This window comes from Hordeum vulgare, chromosome 2H (assembly GCF_904849725.1).
Source record: "Hordeum vulgare subsp. vulgare chromosome 2H, MorexV3_pseudomolecules_assembly, whole genome shotgun sequence".
Taxonomy (NCBI): domain Eukaryota; kingdom Viridiplantae; phylum Streptophyta; class Magnoliopsida; order Poales; family Poaceae; genus Hordeum; species Hordeum vulgare.
Window position 1 is genome coordinate 321,997,855 of NC_058519.1, and position 12,979 is coordinate 322,010,833.

Sequence of the window (12,979 nt, forward strand, 5' to 3'; positions counted from 1 at the left end):
GGTGAACTCCCTCCTGAGAGGGACTTCACAATGGTCTAGTTAGGACTCATGTCCCTAATTTGGACCAATAAGGGCTCTTTATCTTCCCTTGATGTCCAAAGGCTTCATCGGCTTGAACATCGATGCTTCTTGGCATAGTTGATGTAGCCGGCGGACGAGCGGTAGTTGACTTCTATTGGTTCTTCTTCGTCGTCGTGGTTTCCCAACCATGGCGGTTCTTGGCCTCGTCCTGGGTAGGATTGACTTGTACTGCTTGGAGATTGCTTCGAGAGGTCCATTTTCTCAAGATAATACCTTACTCTTGCGAGGCATGGCGATTGGTGTTCCTGGGGCTTGTCCACACAGGACTAAGCTGTCCCTCCTCTTATTGGGTGAATAAGTATGTCATCCATGAGGATAACGACATACTTTCCCAAGCATCACATAAGCACACTCCTCATGAGATAGGTGAGAGGAGCAGGGTTTGTTATGGGCGGTCACTTGCCGAGGGGTTCGTGGTCTAACATAATCAAGTCCTTCATGTCCATGTTCCCCATAGACATGATTAGTAATGGTCGGGGTGGATGATTGGCCATAGTCTAATGACTTAGAGCCGTTTCCTATGGTCATAAACCAATGATTTTATGGCTCGGGAACTTCGGGGTTTTAAGGAACTTAGGATGTGAGTGAGCATCCATTACCATATCCTTAAGCACATTCCTTAGATGCAAACAGTCTAGCCTATATCTGTATACAAAATCACCCTATATCATTGAAGGTTCCATCTCACATAAGGTCGAGTCCACACCACTCATGCTAGTCAATTCCAGGGTCCGAGGCAAGAACCTCACCTAATCTCATAAGTATACTATAGCTAAGTTACACATGTATTCCCATAAAAGAATCCTCGGGAAAGCATACACGTTGCTAGGCATGAATCAAGGCACTAGAAATCCAAGGGTGCTCCATCCCTATGTTGAGGAAACACGTAGTGTTCCAACCCAAGTTCTTGTTTTCTTCCTACGAGTTCAATCAAGTTTTCCATCAATCTTATCAACCATCACTGGAGCCATCACAACTATAAATCCAATATTGTTGGGGGGTTCTACATGACCACCTAGAGTCCTCATAATCCACATATCATTGCAAGGACTATGCCATAGTATACCCACCATCTTCCAATATCCTCGCGAACTAATCTCCAAGGTGAGGCTCATATGGATTCGTAAATCAATTCAACAACTCTAATTACTTCTACTTATTACTCGCCTAAAACCTGGTATCACAATCGAGATCATTGGACTAAATCCAATTTACTCTGAACCATGTGGCCTCATTTATCATCGATAGTCTAGTGTGAATACCTATTTAAATCCTATTCACAATTCCTACTTGTCACTCCACGTCATTATGGTACCATCATCTAACCATGACTACGACTTAATAAAGTCATTTTAGTGTACAACCAATAATTTTAACTCGTGATCATAATTGTCCTACTGAATCCAAACTTACTCCAGGAGTATGTAGGCTATGCTACCTTACCAACTTGTTCCACCAAGTTCACCTACCATCATAAGGGTTTTATGATCCACTAAGATAGTCTAGCTATATGCCCAAGACACATGTTATCATCACATCAACCCATTGTCCACAAATCAGATATCCCAGAACGATCCTTCCTATGGCATCAGGGTTCTGGTGCTAGCTTAAGAATGAAGGGTACTTGCTCACTATGATCACTTGTTCCATAATGGAACCAGTGCTAAGCAGGGGTTATTGGACCTCAACATGTGCTCTGGCAATTCGGTATATTAGACACGTGACCAGAAGGTTGAGCTAGGAAATCTTGTGAGGTTTAGGTTGGTCTAGGGAGGGATTCCCAATTTTTAGGGAGAAGCATAATGCTATGGGGTTGCGTCTAGTTGAGTATGTTGCACTCGAAGTCTTCAGTGCGAGTTCTGTGTGAGGGTGGATTCTTGGTGCATCTTGTCTTGCTGATGTTCAGCTATCGAGAAGGGTTGGCGGGAGAAAAGTAGTATAGAGGGGACTGCCTAAGGGGTGATATAGTGCAAGTGCAATCAAACAAGTGCCGCAAGGCCAATGCAAACATCAAGATGAGGCAGGTGATATAGTCGCATACTCGTTGCCTAGGGCAAAAGTGCGACGTATACCAACACATAAACAAATAAAACAGACAACACACAATATGGTCCCATTCAAACCATTTCACGGACTCGACTTCCCATAGGGGATTCATGACTCATCATACCCTAGGGGTCCTTTTACTCCATAATCGTGTTTGCTTCATGCCTTGGAGAGGAGTCTGTTCCGTCTTCTGAGTCTCCTTATCGTGTCACTATGTCCTTTGTTGTTGTTTGCCGAAACGAATTGGGTTGAGCTGGAAAGAGTCCTTGACGACTTCTCGTCTGGTGAGCTACCGATGAAGGAGGTTCCTCTCGGCTGTTATTGACAGGGTCTTCCGTACGTCTCATAATCCTGCCAATGTATTCTTGCCTTCTAAGGCGTTATGAGTTGCAAGTGGACAACCTGTATGCAATGACACTGACAAGGCTTCATAGAGTTCCGACCTGTCAGTTATGTTGATGACAACATCGACACCAAGAGCGGGGGATGAAGAGAACCATTTTCGTCCTCACTAAGCTGCGGCGGACCAAATGGCGAGGTTCTCATCCACTGGTGGTGGTTGACACAATGTTGATAATGACAAGGTCGCTCTATTAGCGATGCATATCTTTATCTGATGTCCTGGTTATCATAGGCCATGGTCGCATCACTCTGGAACATAGTCGAGGGTGTCACCACCCCGATGTCCTCATCTCTTGAGAAGGTAGCTTCTGTTAGTGTCGTCTTGTCGCAGCATTGCCAACCATGTCTTCTAAGTACAGGGGTGATCGCTTGGAAAGGTTTCTTCCTTCCAAGTTACACACGAGAATTTTAGGCAATCTCATGATCAGGGGCATAAGAAGGCTAGCGACCATTTGCAAGTTTTGTAAAAAAATGAGGAGAGTCGAGAGAATAAGGGTGGAAGTGCTAAGGCAAAAACCTTCGCTCCCTTTGGAAATTTAGGAGAGTTGAGTTTATAGAGGTTTTGTAAGTGTTTTTGAAGGGTCTGGAAAACAACATTCTCCTAACTAATGTCTATGCCAACTAAGGGCTTCCTACAGTCAGGATGGCTCTGATACCAGCTCTATTTGGACCCTTACTTTTAGGTGGAGGTCGCTAAATGTACGTCCTCCGTGATCCCAAAGATCAATTCTCACCTAACACACAATAACTAAATAACAAGAGTCTTACATCCATACATACAGTCTGATACAAATAAGGACCATTGAGATCAAGTCTTACGTAGATAGGGCCTTGAAGACCAAAACAGCAAACTCATCTAATAGCGGAATTCTTGGTTGAAAGCGTGAACCCATGCCATCAGCCTTAACCTACTGGCATTCAGACTGGGAAGCGTCCTAGCTCGGAGGAACGTCACCAAGGTACTCTTCACCATCTCATGTTCTCTCTTACCTGGTCAACGAAATAACCAGTGGCAAGCCAATCAGTACTTTGAATGTACTCGCAAGCAACCTATCTCTACTATTAAAGCAGGATCGAACGTCGTGATGGTTCCACCAGCTGGATGGTTTGACCTCCCATCCCACCCATCGATCGCATGCAGTAAAAAGAATCACTAGATCCCCCCGCAGAACGAGTCCACCTTTCCCACCCCTTGTCGCTAGAAAAAAACTACCACTTTCCCACCCCACCTCTCCCCACCCCTCGTTCCCGATCTCGTCTCTCTCCTTCCAAAAATCATCCCAAATGGCCGCCGCCGCCTCCTTCCTCGCCGCTCCCTCCCCGCTCACCCGCCGGCCGCGCCCGCGCCATTCCCTCCGCCACCTCGCGAGCGCCGTGGCCGCCAGGCCATCGATCGACCCCCTCGCGCCCGCCACCTCGCCGAGCCCGCGGCCGCCGCCTCCTTCCTCGCCGCTGCCTTCCCGCTCGCCCGCCCGCCGCGCCCGCGCCATTCCCTCCGCCACCTCGCGCGCGCCGCGGCCGCCGGGCCGCCGACTGGCCCCCTCGCGCTCCCGCCTCGCCGAGCCCGTAGAGGCCGCTCCGGGACCTGGCGCTGCGCATTCCCTCCGCCACCTCGCGCGCGCCGCGGCCGCCAGGCCGTAGACCAGCCCCCTCGCGCCCCCCGCCTCGCCGAGCCCGCGGTCGCCGCCTCCTTCCTTGCCGCGCCCTCCGCGCTCGCCCGCCCGCCGCGCCCGCGCCATTCCCTTCGCCACCTCGCGCGCGTCGCGGCCGCCAGGCCGCCGACTGGCCCCCTCGCGCCTCCGCCTTGCCGAGCCCGCGGAGGCCGCTCCGAGACCTGGCGCTGCGCGACCTGGCGGCGGGCCGCGTCGCCGAGGCCGCGCGCGGGCGCTGGCGGCCGCCGCGGGGCCCCTGGTCGTCGCGCTCGCCTCCGCCGCACTGATCCTCGGGGACATCGGGCGCGCATCCGCGTTCGTCGTCGCCACGCTGTGGAAGCTGCAGGTCGACGAGCTCGCCACCGTGCGCCTCTTCAAGGACAACACCCCCTCCGTCGTCTACATCACCAACCTCGTCGTCCACATGGCTGATTGCCTCGGCTGGTAAGCTCTTTACCTTTCTCTTCCTTTCCGTCTTAATGTACGGTTCTCTTATTGTTTTGTTTGTTTACTAGCTAATATACAACTTGAGCTTGATCTTGATTTCATGGTTATGACCCTGTACTTTTATTGTTGATACATCTTATTCCACTATTTTCTTGGTTATATTGTTCTTCTATTTCATGACTCCATGTGATTTCTTCATGGTTTGTGCCAAGTATAGAACATTTTTTTCTCTCAATAATTTTCCAAACACAATGCTGGTTCATATGCCTAGCACCTGCTAACAAAATCTCAGTTGTCTGCAAGGTATATCTAATCATTTTGTTTTCCACGATAAAGAAAAGGTATGACCATGGGCTTCTAATATTTCTCTATACATTTGACATTTTGACAGTTCCTCAAAAAAAGTAAATCCATCATTGCTAACATTTAGGAGAAATTATAATTTTCATTTCCATAACTATTGTCAGAGTTTTGCACGATTTGTAGAAGAAATCTGATAGACTTTTTGTGTTTGTTATGCCCTTCTATACATGGTAGTACTATTGTAGTGGATAGGCCAATCATTGGAGTTAGAGCGTGGTAGATGGGTTGGAGCAGAGCGTGGTAGATGGATTGGAGAACAGACCAGGTCATGCAGACAACTCTAACGGCACATTAGAGTTAACTTTATATTTCTGGCTAACTTGGAGGCTTGGTTGCTTCCCCATCAGTTCACTACTTCTAATTGTTCGAGTGCAGTTGTACTCGAGACAAACACAATCCAGTAAGGTAGTTTGTTCAAATAGATCTCAGATGTTGAATGAAGATTATAAGATGTAGGTTAAATTGAAGGAAATAGGAGAGACCTGCACGTGTACTTATCAGGTTGAATTGGGTTTTGAGAAAATCTCAGAAAGTGAAAACCGTGATATTGTTATGTCTGTGATTGATAGTTCATGCGGCGCTGTACAATGCAAGAAGGCGTTGACCATCTTATATATGTATTGCTGCTCTCTGCCAGAAACCAAATAAATAACACTTCTATGTTGCTGCTCACTGATCGATGCTAAATATATGGCTTGTTCTTGAGGATTGTTTTCACTTTTTGATTCATATGGAATTTGAGGATACGGATGACACTGGTTTGTTTCTTTCACTAAAATTATGTCCACCATTAGCTTACCGGCAATACTCTAGATACATGTGAACATGCGAATAAATGCTCTTTATGGTTCCATGTTCTTATCTAATAACACTTGGTGTGTTTCATCTTCCAACAGTTCTGACACGAGCTTTATGCAACTTCATACAAGCTGCTGACAAGAGCTAGAGGGTTAGGTTTGATATTATTATTTGTTTTATGACTATTTATTCTCATTATGACACACCTTATTTATCTTTTATTGAGTTGCTACAGAGTGTCTCTATATTACTTGAAACATAATTATACTGCATACATTTAGTGGATACTATTGTTTGAGTAAAAACAAAATTCAAACTTCTAATTACATACTAGATTTAGATTGTTTCCTTAAAAACCAAGAGTTCTTTTTTTGATGCTTGATTGTCTTTCATTTAGTAAGGGGTGTAGTACAAGGTGTTTCTCAAAAATACAGGGTAGTACAGCTGCATATGTACTGTATGCAGGAAAGAGGAAACACACAGTGGACAAGAACCGAAGCATCTCTAATATGGGTCCCCTGGTCTTTTATATCTGCTGGTTAAAAGTTAAAACCCAAGATATCTTTTGAGGTTCAGAGTAGTTGTTTACTAGAGCAGACTCCAAGAACATTCTGATCATGGGGGGCACCAGGTTCGTTGGTCTCTTCCTGTCCAGGAAACTTGTCCAGGAGGGACACGAGGTCAGTATGTGCATACATTTCTGATAGTACAAAGAATGGCTCCTTAGGCTAAATATGACCTGCAATGCTTTGATAGTACCAGCACATCGATTTTATGAGTCCACTAAAAAGATGAATTTATTTCAGGTCACATTGTTCACCAAAGGAAAGGCACCCATAACCCAGCAGTTGCGAGGTGAATCAGATCCAGAGTATGCAGAGTTCTCTTCCAAGGCATGCCGTTTCCTACCATCCTGTCCTTGCTTCACTTGTTCACCTTTATTTGCATATCACTCATGATATTTAGGATGGTTTTTGCGTATAGGTGCTGCATTTGAAAGGTGATAGGAAAGACTTTGATTTCGTCAAGACAAACCTTTCTGCTAAGGGCTTTAATGTCGTCTATGATATTAATGGTAAGCCAGACAGCTACAATAGGAGTACTCTCTTTCTTTACAAATGCAGCAGCACCGTATTTTATTGATTAAGCAAGGAAGTTAAATTACATGGAGTAGTTACAAGCATCAAAGGATCAGCAGTCTAGAAGAAGATTCAAGGGTTCTCCCGGTCTATCTTTCGGAACTCGGAGCTTTGCAACATAGGGGTCTGCGATGGTGTAATTGGATCGACAATCTGTTATCCTCGGCGAGCACTGAAAACTTGGTTAACGGTTCCTTCCCGGGGTATCCCCTCCGGCCTATCCTTTTCATGCTCATCGTGGATTTTCTTTGCTCGCCGGTTCAATCTTGCTTTGTCTGAACTCTGAAGGCATCCTTGTTCCCTTAGGAAACTTGTCCAGGAGGGACACCAGGTCAGTATGTGCATACATTTCTGATAGTACAAAGAATGGCTCCTTAGGCTAAATATGACCTGCAATGTTTTGATAGTACCGGCACATCGATTTTATGAGTCCACTAAAAAGATGAATTTATTTCAGGTCACATTGTTCACCAGAGGAAAGGCACCCATAACCAAGCAGTTGCCAGGTGAATCAGATGCAGAGTATGCAGAGTTCTCTTCCAAGGCATGCCGTTTCCTACGATCCTGTCCTTGCTTCACTTGTTCACCTTTATTTGCATATCACTCATGATATTTAGGATGGTTTTTGCGTATAGGTGCTTCATTTGAAAGGTGATAGGAAAGACTTTGATTTCGTCAGGACAAGCCTTTCTGCTAAGGGCTTTAATGTCGTCTATGATATTAATGGTAAGCCAGACAGCTACAATAGGAGTACTCTCTTTCTTTACAAATGCAGCAGCATCGTATTTTATTGATTAAGCAAGGAAGTTAAATTACATGGAGTAGTTACAAGCATTTAAGGATCAGCAGTCTAGAAGAAGATTCAAGGTTGCTCCCGGTCTATCTTTCGGAACTCGGAGCTTTGCAACATAGGGGTCTGCGATGGTGTAATTGGATCGACAATCTGTTATTCTCGGCGAGCACTGAAAACTAGATTAACGGTTCCTTCCCGGGGTATCCCCTCCGGCCTATCCTTTTCATGCTCATCGTGGATTTTCTTTGCTTGCCGGTTCAATCTTGCTTGGTCTGAACTCTGAAGGCATCCTTGTTCCCTTTGGTTCGTGGATGGTTAAGCATAGAACTTTGGTCTATGCCGATGATGCCGTCATTTTTATCCACCCTGATATTGAAGATGTCAGTGTGGTCAACAGTCTCCTAGATCCCTTTGGCCGGGCAACTGGTCCTTCAACCATCATCGCCAAGAGCAGTATTTTGCTTATTACATGCGACCACGTTGACCTGAATGCTATCAGGCTCTAATATGCTAAGTAGATATTTCTGGTACACCACACAAATGTTTGTTCATAACTACTAACCAGATGTAAATAAGCGTGTCAATTAGTATCACAACACCTGAAGATTGCTTCTAAAATGCAAAATGGCCCTTCCCCAGCTGAAACTATCATCTCTGATATCTCCCAAATGTTGTAACTATTTTGTGTCATGGTGTTTCAGGACGCGAGGCCACTGAAGTATCCCCATACTAGAAGCGTTGCCAAACCTGGAACAATAAGCTGGTTACTTTTTCGGATGCAAAACAAGATATTTGCAAATTCAGTGCCCTGAACTATCTAGCATTCTGGTACTATTTTCAGGTTTATCTATTGCTCATCGGCATGAGTCTACCTGAAGTCAGACTTGCTCCCACACTTTGAGGTATATTGCCATACCACTCACATGGATGTCAACATGAAGTCGTCACCATTACTGACTCGTGGCAAGCATATGCCCATCCAACCGGTAGACCGACGCTGTGGACCCAAAAAGCCGGCATAAGGGAAAGCTGGAGACACAGAGCCTGCTGGAGACGAGCGGCGTGAACTAGACGTCCATCAGACCGGTCTACATCTACGGCCCTCTCAACTACAACCCCGTGGAGGAGGATGGTTTTTGCGTATAGGTGCTGCATTTGAAAGGTGATAGGAAAGACTTTGATTTCGTCAAGACAAACCTTTCTGCTAAGGGCTTTAATGTCGTCTATGATATTAATGGTAAGCCAGACAGCTACAATAGGAGTACTCTCTTTCTTTACAAATGCAGCAGCACCGTATTTTATTGATTAAGCAAGGAAGTTAAATTACATGGAGTAGTTACAAGCATCAAAGGATCAGCAGTCTAGAAGAAGATTCAAGGGTTCTCCCGGTCTATCTTTCGGAACTCGGAGCTTTGCAACATAGGGGTCTGCGATGGTGTAATTGGATCGACAATCTGTTATCCTCGGCGAGCACTGAAAACTTGGTTAACGGTTCCTTCCCGGGGTATCCCCTCCGGCCTATCCTTTTCATGCTCATCGTGGATTTTCTTTGCTCGCCGGTTCAATCTTGCTTTGTCTGAACTCTGAAGGCATCCTTGTTCCCTTAGGAAACTTGTCCAGGAGGGACACCAGGTCAGTATGTGCATACATTTCTGATAGTACAAAGAATGGCTCCTTAGGCTAAATATGACCTGCAATGTTTTGATAGTACCGGCACATCGATTTTATGAGTCCACTAAAAAGATGAATTTATTTCAGGTCACATTGTTCACCAGAGGAAAGGCACCCATAACCAAGCAGTTGCCAGGTGAATCAGATGCAGAGTATGCAGAGTTCTCTTCCAAGGCATGCCGTTTCCTACGATCCTGTCCTTGCTTCACTTGTTCACCTTTATTTGCATATCACTCATGATATTTAGGATGGTTTTTGCGTATAGGTGCTTCATTTGAAAGGTGATAGGAAAGACTTTGATTTCGTCAGGACAAGCCTTTCTGCTAAGGGCTTTAATGTCATCTATGATATTAATGGTAAGCCAGACAGCTACAATAGGAGTACTCTCTTTCTTTACAAATGCAGCAGCATCGTATTTTATTGATTAAGCAAGGAAGTTAAATTACATGGAGTAGTTACAAGCATTTAAGGATCAGCAGTCTAGAAGAAGATTCAAGGTTGCTCCCGGTCTATCTTTCGGAACTCGGAGCTTTGCAACATAGGGGTCTGCGATGGTGTAATTGGATCGACAATCTGTTATTCTCGGCGAGCACTGAAAACTAGATTAACGGTTCCTTCCCGGGGTATCCCCTCCGGCCTATCCTTTTCATGCTCATCGTGGATTTTCTTTGCTTGCCGGTTCAATCTTGCTTGGTCTGAACTCTGAAGGCATCCTTGTTCCCTTTGGTTCGTGGATGGTTAAGCATAGAACTTTGGTCTATGCCGATGATGCCGTCATTTTTATCCACCCTGATATTGAAGATGTCAGTGTGGTCAACAGTCTCCTAGATCCCTTTGGCCGGGCAACTGGTCCTTCAACCATCATCGCCAAGAGCAGTATTTTGCTTATTACATGCGACCACGTTGACCTGAATGCTATCAGGCTCTAATATGCTAAGTAGATATTTCTGGTACACCACACAAATGTTTGTTCATAACTACTAACCAGATGTAAATAAGCGTGTCAATTAGTATCACAACACCTGAAGATTGCTTCTAAAATGCAAAATGGCCCTTCCCCAGCTGAAACTATCATCTCTGATATCTCCCAAATGTTGTAACTATTTTGTGTCATGGTGTTTCAGGACGCGAGGCCACTGAAGTATCCCCATACTAGAAGCGTTGCCAAACCTGGAACAATAAGCTGGTTACTTTTTCGGATGCAAAACAAGATATTTGCAAATTCAGTGCCCTGAACTATCTAGCATTCTGGTACTATTTTCAGGTTTATCTATTGCTCATCGGCATGAGTCTACCTGAAGTCAGACTTGCTCCCACACTTTGAGGTATATTGCCATACCACTCACATGGATGTCAACATGAAGTCGTCACCATTACTGACTCGTGGCAAGCATATGCCCATCCAACCGGTAGACCGACGCTGTGGACCCAAAAAGCCGGCATAAGGGAAAGCTGGAGACACAGAGCCTGCTGGAGACGAGCGGCGTGAACTAGACGTCCATCAGACCGGTCTACATCTACGGCCCTCTCAACTACAACCCCGTGGAGGAGTGGTTCTTCCACCAGCTCAAGGCTGGTCGCCCGATCCCCATTCCTAACGCTGGGAACCAGATCACCCAGCTCGGCCATGTCAAGGTCTGTGCATTGACATGCATGCGGTGAATTGCTGCTATCGGGTTGTATGTCTTAGAAGCCATCTTCTGTACTGTCTTGTGCTTGGTTTTGCAACAGGATTTGGCGACGGCCTTCATCAAGGTCCTCGGCAACCCCAAGGCGAGCAAGCAGGTGTACAACATCTCCGGCAGCAAGCATGTCACCTTCGACGGGATAGCACGGGCATGCAAAAAGGTCATATATATGAACAAGTTGTTCCTCGTGTGCAAACAACTCCATGTCCGTGGGTAATTCACTTAGATTCTAACTATACATCATTTTTCGCTTGGTGTTTGATATGCAATGCACGCTAGAGGGTTCCCTGAGCCGGAGATCATCCACTACAACCCAAGGACTTCGATTTCGGCAAGAAGAAGGCCTTCCCCTTCAGAGACCAGGTATTCCTTGATTTCTTCCTCGTCTTGCTCTGGAAAAGTACAACCATTACAGTGTCGCGGACCGACACTGCATGATGCAACGATGGCAGCATTTCTTCGCGTCGGTGGAGAAGGCGAGCAAGGACCTCGGGGTTACGCCGGAGTACGACCTCCTCGACGGCTTGACGGACTCGTACAACCTTGACTTTGACCGCGGGACCTTCAGGAAAGAGGCTGACTTCACCACAGACGACATGATCCTCGGCAAGAAGCTCGTGAGCGTCTGAGGCATGCATGGACGAGCTCATGGCAGTGCAAAGCGTGTGGCAACAGCGTGTGCGGCGTGCATATGTAGCACAGGGAAGACGATCTCAGTTTTGGGATGTAGGTTGAGGTTCACTCATCCGATGAAATGTACTGCTGACACCTAATTCTCTCCTCGTGTCATTTGCTTTACTTCGGTTCAGTTTATCCGTGGTTTTATTTTTGTAATAATATATTGGTTTTCTAAGATCGGAACTGAATTTGACCACTCAAGATTTTGAAAATCAAATCCGATGGATAGAAACATTCTGCTTAAGAGCATCTCTAGCAAACCCAGTATAAGTGATCAAACCCTTTTAATTTTTGCGTTTTACAATTTTGATTGAAATAAGTGTTTAGAATAAACCGTAAAAGTGGTCCAATCCGTCAAAAAATTAACAGCCATCGAAAATGCACACCAGAAACCTTTATATTTGAAGGTTGGAAGGCCGAACTGAGGGGGCTCCCTATACCGGTCAAACCTCGTCGGAGTAAACACGCCGCCGTGGAGTTTGTTGTAATTCGTTCTAAATTCGTTTTAGATATGTTCTCTAGCCATTTTGTTTGTGTCTATGTGAACGCATATATTCCTCTTGTTTCCATCTTTGATGGATGCCTATATCATGATGCTTTTAGTTTTCACTAGCTATACTCACATAATTTATTTCTTTTAGTTTTGGAGCATGGTGTAACTTAATTTATTTCTTCATAGGATGGAGGTAGCCTGTTGAATTTACCTGCATCTTCATATGGTATCAAGTATACATGAGATTTGTTAGTTTTCATGCGTAGGAGGCGGAGGCAGTCTTCGAGCGGCGGGGCGGAGGCCGCGGTCGGCGCGGATGGCGTGGTGGCGGCCGGGGAGGAAGTCCTGCCGGAGATGGAGGGGGAGAGGTGAGCAGGTGGCGCGAGGGGGACGGGGGCTTAGGGTTTGGAGCAGGGAGGGAGCCGCGAACCATGGGAGCAGGAGGCGTGCGTGAGTGGGCGAGGAGGGCGGCTCCGGTGACGGCCGCGTCGGAGAGTCGGGGCGGCGACGGCGGCAGCACAGGTGAGCTTCAGAGTGGATAGCGGTGGGAGTGTGAGGGGATGAGTGGATAGCACGGGAGTGTGAGGGGATGGGGAAGGGGATGAGGTGGTGACTGGTGAGTGAAGATAGAGTGAGGTCGGGCAGAGACTTGGCCAGGGTGATTTTTTTGCCTAAAAAAAGGGGACAAGTCTGTATTATACTTTAGCTGAATTTTTACCTACGTCTGT

General features: G+C 46.2%; 1 pseudogene; it reads left to right on the plus strand.

Annotated features, from left to right (window-relative positions):
• The first annotated feature begins 3,813 nt into the window (after positions 1-3,813).
• Positions 3,814-11,893, plus strand: LOC123426860 (annotated as a pseudogene).
• Positions 11,894-12,979: the final 1,086 nt, after the last annotated feature.